Raw genomic sequence first — 18,847 nt, forward strand, 5'->3', positions numbered from 1 at the left:
AAGATTACCACGTATGTCATCACTTGGTGTATTACTTTGTATTAACTTTCTACTCTGTGCTCTCGTCATAACAGTAACTTGCTCGCTCATATTTTTTAACTCGTCCGATGTAATTGTAATTCGACTTAATGCATCCGCTGCAACGTTTGTTTTTCCCTTTATGTATACTATTTTATAATTATATTCCTCCAATTGAATTATAAGCTTTATCAACCTGCTTGATGGGTCTTTCATGCTATAAAGATACAGAAGTGGCTTGTGATCCGTCATGATTGTAAACTGTTTTCCGAACAAATAAGGTCTAAAATAGCGAATACTCCAAGTAATTGCTAAAAGCTCTTTCTGAATGACTGGGTAATTTAACTCGGCCTTATTCAAGGGCCTGCTAGCGTAAGCTATAGGTCTCATATCTTTGTTACAAAGTACGGAACCGATTGACCTTGCAGATGCGTCAGTTTGTAAAATATATTCATTATCTGGGGAAAAATCTGGGTATTGTAAAATTGGCGGTGTTATGAGTTTTGTTTTTAATTTGCTAAAGGCATTTTGGCATTCGTCTGTCCATTTAAATTCTACATTTTTCCTACATAATTTGTTTAATGGTAGTGTTATCTCTGCGAAATTTGGGATAAATCTTCGGTAGTAATTGCAAAACGCTACGAAGCGTCTAACCTCGTCACTGTTGGATGGTGTTGGGTAATTTTCTAAAACTTTTGTTTTCTGTGGATCGGGTAACACACCTTCTGCTGAAACTATGTGTCCTAAATATAGTAACTGTTTTCAGGAATTCGCATTTTTGTGGGTTAATTTTAAGGTTAACTTTCCGTAATCTCTCCAATACATCAGTTAAGTTTCTATTATGCTGGTCCATATTTCTACCGAAAACAATTAGGTCGTCCATATATACAAAGCACTTTTCGTAAGAAAGGCCTGACATTGCTATTGACATTACACGTGAAAATGCACTTGCACTCAGTTTTAGGCCCATGGGGAGTCTTTTCATGCGGAATTGACCTTGGCTTGTTGAAAATGAAGTGATATTTCTGCTATCCTCATTCAAGGATGTTTGGTAGTAAGACTGTTGTAAATCAAGATGACTAAAATATATTGCACCGGATAGGGAATCTAAAATATCTAAAATATTTGGAAGGGGGAATTTATCGTCTTGAATAACATTATTTACTTTTCGGTAGTCTATGACTAATCTCCACTTTTTGTTATTGTCTTCAGATTTTTTAGGTACTAAAAGTATGGGACTATTCCAGTCGCTATTCGATTCCTCTATTATATCATCTTTGATCATTTGTTCGACCTGTTTATTAATTTCTGACTTCATTGACGCTGGTATCCTATAAGGTTTTGTATAAATGGGTTTAGTGTTTGGTTTCAAAATGATGCTTTGGCTCAATATATTGGTAGTTCCTAACTTGTCACCGTCCAAGTAAAAAACGTCGGCGTATTTTGCACATATTGACTCTATTAGTTTACGATCTGTGTCATTTAAATGATTGAACTTTATTAACGACAGTAACCTTTTCACTCTTTCTAGCCCATTTTCTGATTTTTTAAAATTGCAAATATCATAATTATCCAAATTTTCCAAAACGGGTTCGAAAATAGGTAACTTTATATCTTCGTTCCCTGTGTTTAAAATTCGTACCGGTATTCTACCCTGCTTAACTTTACTTATACTCCCCGCTAAAAATATATTTTCGGCTAATTTCCTTGAGTTTACGACATAAACTTTTCCTAAATCGAATGATTTTACTTTAATTAAATGTGATGATTCACTTCTAGCCGATAATGACAAAAAAGTTTCGCTATCGCTGCCTCTTTGTATTTGTAACACACACCTTTCGTTCCCACGGTGTAAAGTGAGTTCGTCAGTCGTAAGGTCTATAATTGCACTATAAGTTCTCATAAAGTCAAGTCCGAGAACACCGTTCGCATGACATGGCATATCATGATCCTGCAATATATGAAATCTATGTACAAATGATATTGTATTACCGTAGTTTAAAGTCACGTCAGCAACATGTGTACTTATGATACTACTGTAAGAGGTTTCGCATTCAGAATGAAACCTTTTACAGCAGTCATGGTCGCTGACTGGCAGTCCCTGATTTAAAATTGGAACAGTATAAGAACGTCAAGGAAAACAGACACTTCAAAGGGGCATTCATATAGAAGCAGCGATTGAGAGTGAACGGTTGTACTTAGCTCCTAAAATATAAAAAAATATTGATTCAAAGCGTTGTTTAAATGTTTGGATGCTCTCCACTGATAGGCCGACTCTCTTACATGGTGGAGGCGCGGGGTATTGGTGTATGATATGATGGAGCTGACGTTGACGCAATTGGCGTTGACGCCCCTGTTATTGTATAGGAGCTACATAGTGTTTCCTTATCAGGTATTGTGGTTGGCAATGAAATTGAAACACTTTCAGTGAGTGGTATATTTAACTGAGGGGATTTGTCGGTCAGCGACCGACAAATCCCCTCAGAGGTTAGAGTTTGAAGTGGTAACAGACCACAAAGCATTGGTATGGCTTCGCACCCGCAGAGACATGAATGGACGTTTAGCAAGATGGGCATTAGCTATACAACCATGGAACTTCAAAATTGTATATTGTAAGGGCAAAGATAATATTCATGCAGATTTCCTTAGTCGGAATCCACTTTATGATGACACGCAGGAAAAGCCCACAGAGCAACCAGACGGCTTGTGCCTATATAGTTTTCGAAAAAGCGACATAGAACAAAAACAACAAGAAGATATGTTTTGTAAAAATATTTTAAAGAAAATGAACGGTGAAAGACATTACAAAACCTATCATGTAAAAAATGGGTTATTATGTAAGAAAACATGGGTCGACAACACTCTACGTGATGTTGTAGTACTACCTGAGAATTTATTTTCAGATTGTATGCAGGAGTTGCATGACAACGCATGGGGCGGTGCACATTTTGGCTTATTCAAAACACTGAAGAAATTCAAACTACGCTACTACATTGAAAACGCGGAGAAGAAAATAGACAACTATATTAAATCATGCATAAAATGCCAAGAGAAAAATATGAAACATACAAAAGCTCCACTCGTGAATGTGAAGGTGAATAATTTTGGCCAACAGGTGGCATTAGATATATTAGGCCCATTCTGCAAATCCAATGAAGGCCATCGTTATGTAATTGGAGCAATAGAATACCTCAGTAAATATGCAATATGCAAAGCCGTTCCTAGAGTAACAGCTGATGTTATATCCCAGTTCCTTATTGAATACATTTTCTGCAATCTAGGCGGAGTTAAATCTATTCTTACAGATCAAGGCTCGGTGTTTACATCAAAGATAGTGCAAAGAACAGTAGAAGATTATGGTGCTAAGCTTCGCCATACGACTGCATTTAATCCAAAAGCGAATGGGTTAATTGAGAGGCTTTTTAAGACTCTGAATATATCTTTGTCAAAATATGTCCAAGACAATCAAAAGGATTGGTCAGTGTATCTGCCAAAAATCATATTTTCTTACAATGCTTCGGTACAATCATCGACAGGACTGTCACCGTATAACATAGTTTATGGCAGAGAACCATGCTTAAGCATGGATATGGAGCTCAATATTAAGGAGGGAGAAAATCATACCTTAGAAGACAAAGCGAACCATATAAAAGACTTACAGAAGTTGGCAGCGGCAAGAATCGCTAAAGTTCAAGCGAAGCAAAAGATATACTACGATAAAAAAACTAAATTTACGCAATTTGCCCAAAATGACCTGGTTATGGTATTAAAACCTAGACGTATAACAGGACGAAGTCTTAAACTTTGTAGACTGTACAAAGGCCCTTATAGAATAATCCAAAAGCTAACTGAAGTTAACTATATCATTCAGCGTCTATCGTCAAAAGGAAAGGCTAGAAAAGAAATTGTACATATAGATAAACTTAAGAAATTCTATCCTAGGTCCATAGGTTAGGTTTAGGTTATAGGTCATTAGTAATCCATCGTAAGTTAATTTTAGTCTTTTCAACCGCATACATTGAATTAGAAATAAAAAAATAATAAGCTAAAATAATAAAGTAAAATAACAATTGACAGAAAATTTGCAATTGCATATGGTGTTGAAAAGGTTAATTTTGTACATAGTAGCCAATGCTCAGAGTGCATTTTGAATAGTGGAGTGCAGTACATGGTTTGGGAAATTTATTTATTAATTTATTATACAATTATTGATAACTGATTGCTCAAATTTATTCCATAATGTTTTCCTATAGCTACCAATAAGGTTAAGTTATATAAAAACATGTAAACTGTGGAATAAAACACACCCCAAACTGTAAATATTTAATAAATAGATATAATTGTTTAAAGTTATAGAGTAATACGTCACAACACCCTTATAATTTCCTGACTACAAAGAACAATGTTCATACACATTTCTTTTACATGTATCAAGACAAGGCCGACTAGATGACCAGTTGATCCAGCTGTTCACGGTGTGGCGAGATGGCTGGCGGTCATATGCAACCCCCACTTCGTCGTCATCACCAACGTGCAGCGCACTGCAGCTGCAGCAATCTTCATGAGCCGTTCGGGCTCCACTTCACTTCGCAACCGGCGCGGCGGGAAGATTGGCGGCCATGAGAAGCCCCCACTTCAACGCCACCGCCAACAAGAATCGGCATCTTCAAAATTTATTATGTTTTTTCATGTGAAATAAACGTTTTGCCTTGTTTTTTTACTTGAAGTTAGGTGAATTTGCTAACAGCTGTCATGTCAATGTCATCTAGTCATGGCCACAGACAATTAGCTGTCAGAAAGTTCAAAATAAAAGGGTTTAGTCGATGGGCAGGGGTTAGGTTTTTGCCATTGGTTTTCCTAACCATAGACCATATCTGACTAATTTGCGAGGACCTTGGCTATAGTCCAACTATCCAAATTATGGCGGTCTCAACCGTGGACTAGGCAACCACGCAAAGAGCGTTAGATGTTGGCTACCTTGAATGAGGCTGTCACTATTGGGTGTTAGGAGATTTTTTTTTGTGTGTAGGGGGCCTGGCTTAGGTAGGGCCAACCGGTAGTTAGGGTAGAATAGGATAGGATAGGGTGTAGTATTGTGAACAATGGCTGCTTCTAACATAAGGGGGAGGGATATGTAAGAGGTTTCGCATTCAGAATGAAACCTTTTACAGCAGTCATGGTCGCTGACTGGCAGTCCCTGATTTAAAATTGGAACAGTATAAGAACGTCAAGGAAAACAGACACTTCAAAGGGGCATTCATATAGAAGCAGCGATTGAGAGTGAACGGTTGTACTTAGCTCCTAAAATATAAAAAAATATTGATTCAAAGCGTTGTTTAAATGTTTGGATGCTCTCCACTGATAGGCCGACTCTCTTACACTACCGCCAACGCCTGATATTATAGTACTCTTCTCATATATCCGTGATTCTATGGGAACTTTACTTTGTTGTAGAATTGATATACGTGCGCCATTGTCAATCATGAGAACAAGATTTTTGCTACCGGCGGTGAAATTTATGTAGTCTAATCCGTCACATATGGTTAAAACTTTATGATCGAAAAAACTGTATTCTGTCTGTCTCGTCTCTTGTTGTATCGTGGGAGGTTTGCGGTTCGTGTGTACATGTATACACGTTCCCTCGGCGTCCACGGCTCGCTCGAGTTCCGCTATGTCCCCTAAAAATCGCACGTTGTCCGCGACCTCTATGGAAATTATTGCTAGGGACAGTACCTCTATTTGTGGAGTAGCGGGTCCATATGTTTTGGTAGGCTCGAGCTCGATTATACTGGTAGCTCGTCCCGCGCCCGCGCCAGGCGTAGCGCTGGGGCTGCTGTGTACCTCGCGTGTAGCCGCGGTTCACATTCATGATTACGGGCTCGTGCTGGGGTCGTGCCAGCTCTTCATCCTGGGCCGCTCTGACGGCCTCCTTCAGCTCAGTGTATTCTCTTGCAGCTAGAATGGTACTGAGACGGCGGTTTCTCAACCCATCTGTAAATTTTTTTATGGCCAGGGACTCGTTGATTGGTCTTAAAATATCACAAGCGGCCGATTTCCCGTCGGCTTGCGCTATCGTTAGACCAATGAACAACTCCTCTATTTTATCACCGTATTGGACAATAGACATATCCTTTTGTGATATATTATTTAACTGTAGCAAAAGAGAGTTTGCGGATTTCTTGGGTAGCAAATATTTTTTTATATCGGCTACTAGTTGGGTAGCGGTGTCATATTTAGACTTAAGTTTTAACTGTGCAATTTTTTTGAGTCGTGTTTTTAGAACAAAAGAAATCAGTAATTTCTTTTCGCTACTATCTGTTAACATGCCATCTAACATTTCTATTCCTGCTATCATTCTTTCGACAGTTTCCTCTTTATCATCTAAAATTGGGATTATGCTATTAGCTTCTCGTATTTCAAATTGTTTCGCCATTGTAGTTGGTTTTACGGATACACTTTCTATAGCTTTAAACTGTAAAATTTTATTATAAACTTCGTCTATTTTCTCGCACAATAATTCCGAACTTACACATTCTTTTGACAGGTCATCGACGTGAAGAGATGCAATTATCTGTTTATAGTCCTCATATATTAATTGCGCATCATTGATTTTTTCTAAACCTAGCTTTTGTTGCCGTTTAACCTCACCTAATTTTCGTAGATCAACTCTTATTTTTTCTAACTTATCGTATATATTTTTTAAATCTAAATCCATACCCTTGACATCACTTTGACGTACAGAAACTTTCACACTTTTCACTTCACACGCGCGTAATCACGTTAAAGTTCATCCTCTGTCCTTCCGTCTCCCGTGCTCTGCTTAAACACCTTCCTCCGCCTCGTCTGTGGTTGGCGTCGACCTCTTCATTGACAGCCTGGTCTGCAGACGTGTCCATACTTCTCGCCTCACTGCTTTCTGCACATATTTTTCATGTGCTTTCTTTAAGAACTTGTACAGTCCGCAGCAAACGATGAGAGCCAAAACCACGAACAACACGGTTATAAGAACGTTATTTATTCTAGTATGCTCGTTTGTGCCTGTTGCGTCGTTTGATCCAACCGCATTTTGGGTTATAACGACCTCTTTCTCCTCCTGTTTGCTGTAGCTGTTACCCATGTAATTTATAAAAATTTTATTTAGTGTATTTCACTTGGTAATTTAATTATGTCCCTCGTGCAATCACTTGTGCATTTGCTCGCGTCTCACTGTTAATTATACATTCACACGACTAAAAATGCTGATGTCAGGCGCCCTCGTCGCGGCGGCGCTCGCGTAAAACGATGTCACGGTCGCCATGTGGTGTGGAGCCGATTAAATGAAACACATGTACGATTCCGTAGACGACTGTATTAAGACTGTCTATACAATGTGGCATGCAAACTTAACTCTATGTCTATACTATACTATAAACTACGTACACACCTCACGAGTACTCCAATATATCATGTTTTTTTAGAAAATGACATACAGGGAAAATAAGAAATGCTCTAGGTACTTAGGTAAGATGTGAATCGGATATATCACTCAAATCAAATTCTTATATAAAATATTTTTGCCTCATTTTTTCTGTATGTTTCACCTCGAAATTCTACAAGATATGATTGGGTTATTTATTTATAAACAACATTATAATTACTTACTGAATTAAAAACTAATCTAAATTAAACTAAGTCTTAACGGACATTTTCCTCTTGACACCCTGTATATTTCCAAAGTGCGTACCTATTGTATAATATAATCTATTAGTAGGGGGAAATTAGCTAAAATTACGGCATAATAATGGAAGGTTTTTTTAATTGAAATATGTACGTTATAGACCGAAGTTATTTTTCATCAACCCTCCCCACTCCTCCCTCCTCTGCGTCACCCCTCTACCCTCCCTTAAATTGCCGAAAATGCGGTTTTTCTCGATTTCTGTTCAAAACTGTTGAAGATACAGAAAAAGCGCGTAGGAACGAAGTAATCCTTAATAAATTTACTACAATTCATTCATTAACACTTTGGTTCTAGCACTTATAGTTTACGCGTGATCCGTAACGAAAGTTGGTCCTTTGCTGCAATTTTCTTTAGTGCATGTTAAGTTTTCGCCCAAAATGCATACGAAATCGTCGAAATTTGTTTGATATAACTAAAATATTGTAACTCATGACTAAACTAAAATTAAGGGGGAAAAATCACTACCATGGGTGGAATTTCCAATGTGTCTTGGAATTCCTGTAACTATTTAAGACGTAATATTTTCACGGTAGTAGTCGCTAGGAGTACCATTGATCTATATAGTATATCTATGACTGGGGATGAGCTTTTGGTAGCTGTTGGTAGAGCCCTGGAGTATCAATCCAGTAGCCGTGAGTTCAAGTCCCACCCATGGTAGTGATTTTTCCCCCTGAAATTCATTTTCAGTTTATAATATTTAAGTAATATTTGGTAATATCAAACAGATTTCGTAAGCAATTTGGAAGAAAACTTAACATTTACTAAAGAAAATTGCAGCTAAGGACCAACTTTCGTGATGGATCACGCGAAACCGATAAGTGCTAGAACCAAAGTGTCAATGAACGATTTGTAATAAATTTATCAAGGATTACTTTTTTCCTATACGCTTTTTCTGTATCTACAACTTTTTTGTCAGAAATTGCGAAAAACCGCATTTTCGGCTATTTAGGGGGGGGAAGAGGGGTGACGCAGAGGGGGGAGGGATGGGGAGGGTTGATGAAAAATAACTTCGGCCTGTAATGTACATATCCCAATCAAAAAAAATCTTCCATTAATTATGCCAACATTTTCATACATAACTTTCTTCAACGGACTACTATGATTACATTAGGTATAAGGAATCAGTATCTACCTAATCTAAAATATTATTGGCTTAGATTTTTAGACGCAATAAATACTTTATCTAATATTTGAATTTCTCTGCGCAGCGCAGCGGGCTTAGCCGAAGTGACTGTTGTTGTTGCTACCAAAGAGGATCGAGTCGAGTATTATAGAGAGTTACTGTCAAAGTAAAATGTGTAGTCACAGTGCATAAACTGCCATCTCTCGACACAAGCTTAAAACTTTTCAACCTCAGTTTTGACAATTTGGCTCAGATTATTAGCATGATACGTGTTAAAATGCCAAATACTGATATTAGCGCCACCTAACCGAGGGTTCCCCAAAGGTGTAACGCCATCTAGGCCACCGTACCTTTTTCTCTATGGCTTCGAGGTATGTTTTTTCTTAGACTTTATCCGTCTATACGGAGTTACATATGTCTTTGATACTACGTGTTGTAATGCAGTCTGGCTCTTTCCATCACTACAGGAAACGATAGGGAGAGCTGGCTGCGACAGAGGAATAAGTAAGGGAAGACTTGTACGTAACTCCATACATCAATAAATGCGAGTTATTTGTATAGGCATAGTCATAGTGACATCTAGCGACAATCACGCGTCAACTAGCGTGAATTATCGGTATCACTACTCGATACTAGGTGGCAACTGTGTCTCGTCTGCCAAGAATTTAATATTAGAACAGTTTACAACTTATATTACAAGCAGAAGGAATTGAAAACAGAATACTGATTATTATTGTGATATTAGCTAAAACTTGGTGAGCATTAGACTCTTCGTTCGTCGCGACATGTATTGACAAGTAGCAGTACTAATAATTTACGATAGTTGATGCGTTATTGTCGCTAGATGTCACTTAACTATGCCTATACAAATAACCCGCATTTACTGATGTGTGGAGTTGCAACTCTTTCCTTACTAATTTATTCCTCTATGTATATGCCTATAAAGCGCAAGCGATTGTATTGGTTAGGTAGTTATTTTTTTTAATGAAATAGGCAGCAAACGAGCAGACGAGCCGCCTGATGGTAAGCAGTCATCGCCGCCCATGGACATGAGCAACATCAGGGGAGCCACTTATGCGTTGCCGACCTTTGAGAACCCTAAATACCTGCTTCTTGAAGAACCTGTAACAGAACAAGCGTCCATGACGAGGAAATGGACTCGTTATTACATATAAAACTTACGGCGAATCAACTTTTCCTTGACCAACTTTTTGGTGCATGTTTACTTCGGGATTTCATTGAATATTTTAACAAATATATTATCTGTGATGGTTTATCACATGTTTAGTCACGTCTTCACTCATAAAATTCACTATTATTTGGTGCAAAACAGGTTGGAAAAACGTATTTATCGATGGAATCAGGCGTTACTTTGCGGAAATCCATGTTAATCGTAAACTAGAACTTTCCTTTGCTAATCCGCGAATAGATAACGTGCAAGTCAATCAGTGCTAACCTGTTATAATTACTTGCGTATTTTTGACATGCAATTAATTTTCCCACCCTCCCACCACAAAAATAAAAATAAATACGCAAATAAATATAACAACCCACCACCAAAAATACAAAACTCGACACGTGTTTCGCCTCTCTACGAGGCATCCTCAGGAGCTGATGTTGACGGTCCGAAGTCCCGCAACTCAGTTGTCCGAAGTAACGTATTTATCAACAAACTACGTTCACATGGACGGAATACTGACACTGACAGTTGTCAGCTGCGTAACGTTCCGATATTATGTCTGGGTTTCATTTACAAGTCAAAGAAATAATAATGACTAATATTGGTTATTATGCTTCCTGAGTATATCATTCAATGTAACATTTAGTAACAGATAAAATATTTCATTGCGAAATTACTTACAAAATAAATAAGAATGTTCCACAAAATAATATTTACGTAAAAATATTTGCGTATCGCTCCACTATTGGACTACATAGGTATCAATATCAATAGCTCTGTCTCTTTCTAAAACATGTGCACTCGGCACGTGTTGATAAGCAAACATCCGTGTGTTAATCGTGAACTCTAATGCATAGGGCATAAGACTTAGTAAACAAAGCACACGATTGAGTAGCCATCTTGTCGGAAGTCAGAAGTCGGAAGTCGGATGTCAGAAGTCGGAAGTCGGATGTCAGAAGTCGGAAGTCGGATGTCAGAAGTCGGAAGTCGAATGTCAGAAGTCGGAAGTCGGATGTCGAAAGTCGGAAGTCGGAGATAGAATCTATAAAAGGGTCGGAGCAAGCCGACGCACGTCATTCTTAAAATATCTACAAGACTAACAGTGTCCCTGGCTTTCGTGTGTTATACTGGTGAGTGAAGTTGTTCTGCTATTGTTTCTTTGTTTGTTTTTACTTGGAAATTATTGTAAGTGATTGTAAACTTTGAAATTGTGTCTCTGTTCTATTGTGCGGGGATAATATCGTCGTACAGTTGAACTTGGACCTGTGGTGGAATTGCTTTACCGTCAGTTGTGGGGTTATTTTAGTGTTCTATTTATAGTGTGTGTGTGTGTGTAGTGTGTTCTTGGACGGTTCAGGAATTACGTAAACAAATTGCAAAGTGTGGTCCGTTTTTTCCCTCCGAGGATATTCTTGTCAGTCCTTTTGATTTGCAAGACGACATAGATGGCGTTGCGGACGTATTAGTAAAAATAAATTCTTTTTTGGACTCCAAACCACTAATTAAAAGTACGTTGCTTCGTGCACAAAATTTAGTGCACCATTTATATCATCGGTTGAACCGTATCGCTTGCGACAACAAAGATCAGAAGGATGCTTATGATCAGTGCGTAGTTTTGTACAAAAATTGCTCTGACCGGCTTAACTCTCTTAAAGAGGCCAACATTTTGGATCCGTTATTTTCGAGTAGTACCGATGCGCCTACTGTTTTGTCTACTTCTTCATCTCCGGTTAGCGTCACGGTCACGTGCGAGGGTAGCGAGGCCAACAAATTATCTAAATTGAAGTATGACGGCACGTCCTGTGTGCGGGCGTTCATTGAACGCGTGTCTGAGTTCTGCCTCGCGAAGAATATCTCGAGTAGTAAGGTTCTTCATAATGGTACTGAGATATTTACAGGCGGCGCGCTTCATTGGTTCCGTAGCGTCAAGGGTCAGGTTGCGAATTGGGATGATCTCGTAGTTCTCTTAAAGCAGGATTTTGGTCAGGCCGATTACGATTATAGGCTGACTAATGAAATAAAATCACGTACGCAGGGGGAGACTGAAAACATAATAATTTACTTGTCGGTTATGTCAGGTCTGTTTTCTCGTTTGACAAGACCCCTGCCTGAGGAGGAGAGGCTTGAGATTTTACTCCATAATATCCGTCCTTGTTATACGAGCACCTTATCTTCGGTTGCAGAGATCAAGTCTATTGAGCAGTTAAAGGCGCTTTGCCGTAATTATGAGAGTATACAGTCGCGTCTCTCTCACTTCAAGGAACCTCCAAGGGCAAATGCGGATACACTGGCTCCGGAGTTTGCATATTCTGGTGGTTCGACTAAACCTAAAACGAATTTTAGCAACAACTCGGGCTATGCTAATAGTAAGTTTGGCTACAACAGGTTTTCCCAAAACCAACAGGACAGTAGGACTTTTACTCATAATGGTAATCCTAGTACTGCTAATTCTAAAGGCAAACCTAACTATGTGGACGCTATTGCTCCTTCTACATCTAAGACACATTTTTGTGTTAGATGTCGGGTAGACACACACTCCCTGAGACAGTGCACGGCAAGCAAGGACAAGATTGTATGTTTTGGTTGTGGTCGTGACAATGTCAAGGCTCCCGACTGTCCGAATTGTAACAAGAATAGGAAGCCTTCTCAAAAAAACTAGTAGCTCAGAATTGTGTCAAGAATACTAACATAGCCAATTTTGATAAGGATGACTGGCAGGATTGGCTACGTACAGTCAAATTATTTTTTAAAGCGTACAGGGTTGACGCAATTCTGAGAGATAAATTTGAGGGGGATGATAGTAGACCGTACGTTCAGGTTCGGATTAACGACGTAACTATTTCTGGATTATTGGATTCCGGCGCTGCGATGACGATTTTAGGCAACGGGGCTCATAAGCTGTTGGTTGACAGCGGGTTGAGGATTTTGCAGGAACCAATTAGTCCTGTCACTACAGCGGGTGGTCACCTTTTGCGCAGCGAGGGGTATATAATGATTCCGGTGCATTTTGAAAATAAGTTTCACATTCTAAAGGCTTATGTCGTACCGAGTGTTCAGAACAATCTCATCTTAGGGGGCGATTTCTGGCGTGCTTTTGAGATTTTGCCTAAATACCTTAGCAGCATTGTTTTGGACGAGTCCAAGACTGATTTTTCTATTACTCCATCGGAGCAGAGTTCTTTTATTCAGGGCTATGATAGGTTGGACGATTCCCAAAAGCAGGTGGCCGATGACGTAGTTAGGCAGTTTGAGGATATTTCATTCCAACGTAAGGGTCTCGGCGTCACGGACGTAATTACACATCGAATAGATACCGGGGACTCGGGTCCCGTTAGGCAACGATATTACCGTCTTTCTCCTGAGAAGCAGCGTATATTGGTGGAACAGGTAGACGAGATGCTTTCTCTTGACGTAATCGAGCCCTGCGAGAGCGCATGGTCGTCACCGGTCTTAATTGTTAATAAAAAGGATGGTAAGCCTCGTTTTTGTTTAGACAGCCGTAAGCTGAATTCGGTAACAAAGCGTGATGCGTACAATATACCCTATATCGCCGAGATTTTGGACAACCTTAGAGATGCTCACTACCTTTCCAGCATCGACTTGTCCAAGGCCTTCTGGCAGATTAAAATAGCTGAGGAAGATAGGAACAAGACGGCATTTTACGTTCCTGGCAGGGGCACTTTCCACTTTAAACGGACTCCTTTTGGTTTAACCAACGCTCCGGCGACTCAGCAGAGGTTGGTAGACATGTTGTTTTCCGAGTTTGGGCCCAAGGTTTTCGCGTATCTCGACGACATTATAATCGTCTCGCAAGATTTTAACAGCCATGTTTCCTTACTCTTGAAAGTCTTGGATAAATTAAAGCAGGCCAACCTGACTGTTAATCTCGATAAGTGCTGTTTCTTTAGAAGCCAGCTCAAATACCTTGGTTACGTAGTCGATGGTTCGGGTTTGCATACAGATCCCGCCAAGGTCGAGGCCATTTTAAATTTCCCGACGCCTACTTGCAGTAAGGATCTCAAGAGGTTCCTTGGAACAGCTACTTGGTACCGACGTTTTGTTCCTGGGTTTAGTACCATAGCTGGGCCCTTGAATAAGTTGACTTCCACTAGGAAGGGCTCTCCTCCATTTAAGTGGACTGCGGAGGCTGAGTCTGCGTTCAGGGAACTCAAAGAATGTCTCGTTTCTTCTCCGGTTCTTTGTTGTCCCGATTATTCGAAACCATTCGAGGTTCATACCGATGCTAGCAATTACGGGATAGGGGGTATGCTTACACAGACCATCGATGGAAAGGAACACCCGATCGCGTATATGTCAAAGAGCTTGTCACCAGCGGAGAAGAACTATAGCATCACAGAACGTGAGGCGCTTGCCGTCGTGACAGCATTAGAGTATTGGCGTTGCTATATAGAAAATGGTAAGACTTTCACCGTATACACGGATCACAGCGCCCTCAAGTGGTTTTTGTCCATAAGTAACCCAACCGGTCGTTTGGCTCGCTGGGGTGTACGTTTATCTGGGTTTGATTTTGTTATTAAACACCGCCGTGGGGTTGATAATGTCATCCCTGATGCCTTATCTCGTATTCCGGTTAGTGCTATTAATACCACAAACGTTCATTTAGGATCCACAGATAATTGGTACACAAATATATATAATGGGTGTTTGCACAACCCTATAGATTTTCCCAATTATCTCATTAAAAATGACTCTTTGTACCGTTTAACAAAGAACAAGCATGAACTTACTTCGGAGTTTTCTTGGAAATTGGTCGTTCCTGCGGAGTTACGTGAAAAGGCAATTCTTGAGAACCACGCGGAGCCTACTGCAGGGCATATGGGTATATTTAAGACTTACCGTAGACTTGCTTTGCGTTTTTACTGGCCAGGAATGTACCAGGATGTCGTTAAGTTTGTCGGATCGTGTGACAAGTGTCTGGCGTATAAGGCTCAGAACCATCAAACCTTGGGGGAGATGGGGCGACCGAAACAGTGCTCACGCCCGTTTCAAATGATTTCGATCGATTTGATGGGTCCATTGCCAACTACTAGGAGAAGGAACAACCATATATTGGTCGTTACATGTTGCTTCTCCAAGTATTGTTTGATTTTTCCGATTAAACAGGCAACTGCGGATATAATCGTAAGGATTTTAGAGGAGTCAGTGTTCCTTGTGCATGGTGTACCGCAGACGGTGTTGATGGACAATGGCACTCAATTCACTGGGAGAGTAATGGAAAATTTCTTCAGGTTGTATAGTGTTCCTAACGTTTTTTATAGCCCTAGATACACGCCTCAAGTGAATCTCGTGGAGCGTTACAACCGCACGATTATTACGTGTATTTCTACGTTTGTAGAGGATGACCATAGGTCTTGGGACGTATTTATTCCGCGGGTTCAGTTTGCCATTAATAGCTCGGTTAATGAAGTGACCAATAAAACACCTGCATTTCTAGTATTCGGTCGCGAGTTGGTGCCGTGCGGTACACACTATACGGATAACGATCTCGGCGAAGAAGTGTTGTTCCTACCACGTGACATATACGCAGAAAATCTGGGTGTCATGTCAGCCTTATTTGACGATGTCCAGCGAAGGTTGTGGCATGCCCATGTCAAGAACACGTCTCATTACAATATTAGACGTAAGCCTGCTGAATTTCAAGTCGGTGACATTGTCATGAAGCGTACCTATTTCTTGAGCGATAAGGGTAAACAATTTACCAAAAAACTAGCCCCGAAATTTATTAAGGCTCGGGTAGTTGCTAAGAAATCACCTCTAGTGTATATGTTGCAAGATTTGTCAGGTAAGGATTTAGGCACCTGGCATATAAAAGATCTCAAATTAGTTGGTGTTCATAAATAGTTTTTTTTTTTTTTGTTTTCTCGTGAGGTTATTATTAGTGTCACGTGTCCCCGTGTGGTGACGGGTTAAGAATTTCCCCACTCCTTTTCCTCCCGTGGATGTCGTAGAAGTCGACTAAGGGATATTGACTCAATTGTGATTATAGCTACTGGTTGGAGGCATTTTGCCTGCTTGCGGTATCACATTTTTTTTTTCCCCTTCCCAATTTTTGATTGCCAAGGGCGGCATTAGGTCCTTAGTATTTTCAAGTTGCTCTCCCTACCCATTTTGGGAAGTACCTGCGTTAGTCATGATGTATGTTTGCTTGTTGTGTATTAATTTAATTTCAAAATATGCGTGTTACCATCTTTAGGCAAAAGCACGTGTAGGGTCTCAAGTTCTTGTAACAGGTTACCTCAGTATTTTTTTTTGCTATTGAGCGTTAGTAATTTTATTTCATTTTCCCAAATAGTTACTAATGTATTCATGGAAGCGTGATGTATGAAAGATTATTTACGAAAGCGTATTGACAAGTGCTTAGCTCTGCGGATTTTATTTCATTAAGATGACCTAAAATCCTTGACCACGCGCCGGGGTATTGTAACGTAAATACGTTACGTAACCTAGGTTACATATATATTAAGAAGTTTTATTGATTCATAGCTAACTTACATTCCAATATAAACGTAATTAATTCATAAGAAACACTTACCTGCTTATACTAGATACGAATAATTAAAAGCGATACATTCAAATCGTAATATTTAAGTTATAATTGCATCCTGATCCTGACCTATGCATTGCGCACTTTACCTTGCGCGACATTCCTTCGTTGTAAAACCGGCCGGTGGCGCTCCCCGCCCCGCGCCTTACTCCACCGCTCCCGCGCGGCTTCACAGCTCGGGGCAGACAGATTGAGACATCGGCGCCGGCGCACGTTCGCTTTGCTCAAAGCTCGCGACTATACATGTAGCCGGCGTGATTTTAAATTTATTTAATTCCTAATACGTCTTAGTGCTCGTTTAGTACCAAGTAACGTTTGTATATAGTGTTTAAATCCCCAATTGGGTAAGTGTTGAACAATTAATACGCTTTCTTTAGCAAGTAAATTCAAATGTCATTCCTAACGGTTCTTTCCGTTATGATTTTTCTTTGTTCGATTTTGCGTGCCACTCAATTTAATTGGCTTGTATTTAATTAAACTTTTAGAATGTGCATTGCACTCCTGTTGCATTTTGTTTTAACGTAAATTGTAAATCTTTTAAATTTATAATGGCAGTTAATTTCCGTTAACTTTTTAAATTCAAAATTTGACCGTTAGATTCAACTTTCACTTTTGCATCGTAGCTTGTTTTTTTTAAAACAATGGTTTTTACAAATGTAAACTCCGTCTGATTGTACCAACCCGCACTTCACCAGACTTTTACCTTCTTTATCACGCAGTACTTTCTTCCTGCTTTGCTTTTGTCTTGCCGGGTACAGTCAGCGGAGAGATGTGAGGAACATTATTCTCATTTTCTGGAAATAAATTCCAGGGAGCCATATTACGGCTGGAACTACAGCCCAGGCCGGGTTACGACGGTTCCGGAACCTCTACACAAGTTCCGGCAGATCCGGAGCGGAGCGGCTGACGTCCCTCGGCGCGTTCCGTCTTCAGCCCGCAACGACACCAGCAGCTTCAGGGGAGTACTTGCGTGGTGGACCTGACCTCGGAGCAAAATCAGTATCGGCCTTACGAACCCACACCTAACGACCTTTGTTCGTGTGCTCACGCGGAGTTACGGCGAGAATAAACCAGTTCTTTATTTTAACTCGTTTGTTTTATTCTATCTCGCCGTCAACCGTAGCAAGTGTCACATTTAAATTAATGTGTATAGTGAAGTTTTCTGTGCTTTGTTTCTTGAGTGCCGTCAAGCAATACAAAGACTGGGTCGATGTATGGCTGGTGCTTGGAGATAAGTCTGTGTTTGGTATTGTAGGGAGTAATTCTTGCAAAACTAAGCTTAGATTATAGCACGTAAAGAAAACTTCACTCGTTTGTTTAGTTGATCAGTAAAATTGGATTTAGTAATTTTCTATGGGGTTATTTTGTGAAAGTTATAAGCCAGATCATTGTTTGTGACAGACTGTTGTCCGGCTAAGCGCTTTATACCTTGCGGCTGTTAAACATAAGGCGTTTAGGGGTCTTTTGTTCCAAGTGGGGGCTTGGACGCTTTTTTATACTTACAAAAGCGTATTTTCTCACCGGTCTCAAAGAGTCCAACTGTTAGATGGAAGTGAGGACTTTCACGATTGACGAAAGACATTAGGAGTAATCCTTGCTCACTGAAGTCGGCAGTATTTGAGGCTGGGGTCCTATATATATATTTATATATATTTATTTACTCGGTGCTCTAGTCCATGCTGGAGTTGGTCGCTGGGGATTTCGGTTGTGATCGATCCACATCTAAGTAAAGTTTGATCGCAGCTGTCTCCCATGTGGCTGGTACTGGTGTGTCCTGGAATACTGGATATATACACGGATAGGGCGATCTACTCTCTGCTACCCTAGCCTGCGGGCAAGAGCAGAGGGGGGGATCAGAACACAAACCTATAGGTTGCCTATCTCAGCTTCGCTGGCTGAACTGTACAGTTCTAGTAGGGATACACTTGTACATATTCTGAACACAAGATCTATGGTAAGTGAGGGTCTGTGTTTCAGATATGTTAGAGTAGGGAAAACAATAGGAGTAGGGTAGAGTCACACACTATTTCTATGAAAGTAGAGTTCTATTATGATTGGTCTTAAATTATAATTGGTCAACGTGTATTGTGGAGAAATAATTTAACTACTACTATTTATATGGTTTAAATGGACTTTAAATGTGGTGTTTACTATCTTAAAATATGTGGTAAAACTGGTAATTTATAAAATCTCTTATTACTTAATTTTTTTGAGTGAAATTAATAATTGTGGTAGCAATTTCTG

Source organism: Leguminivora glycinivorella, chromosome 25 (assembly GCF_023078275.1).
Source record: "Leguminivora glycinivorella isolate SPB_JAAS2020 chromosome 25, LegGlyc_1.1, whole genome shotgun sequence".
Lineage (NCBI taxonomy): Eukaryota > Metazoa > Arthropoda > Insecta > Lepidoptera > Tortricidae > Leguminivora > Leguminivora glycinivorella.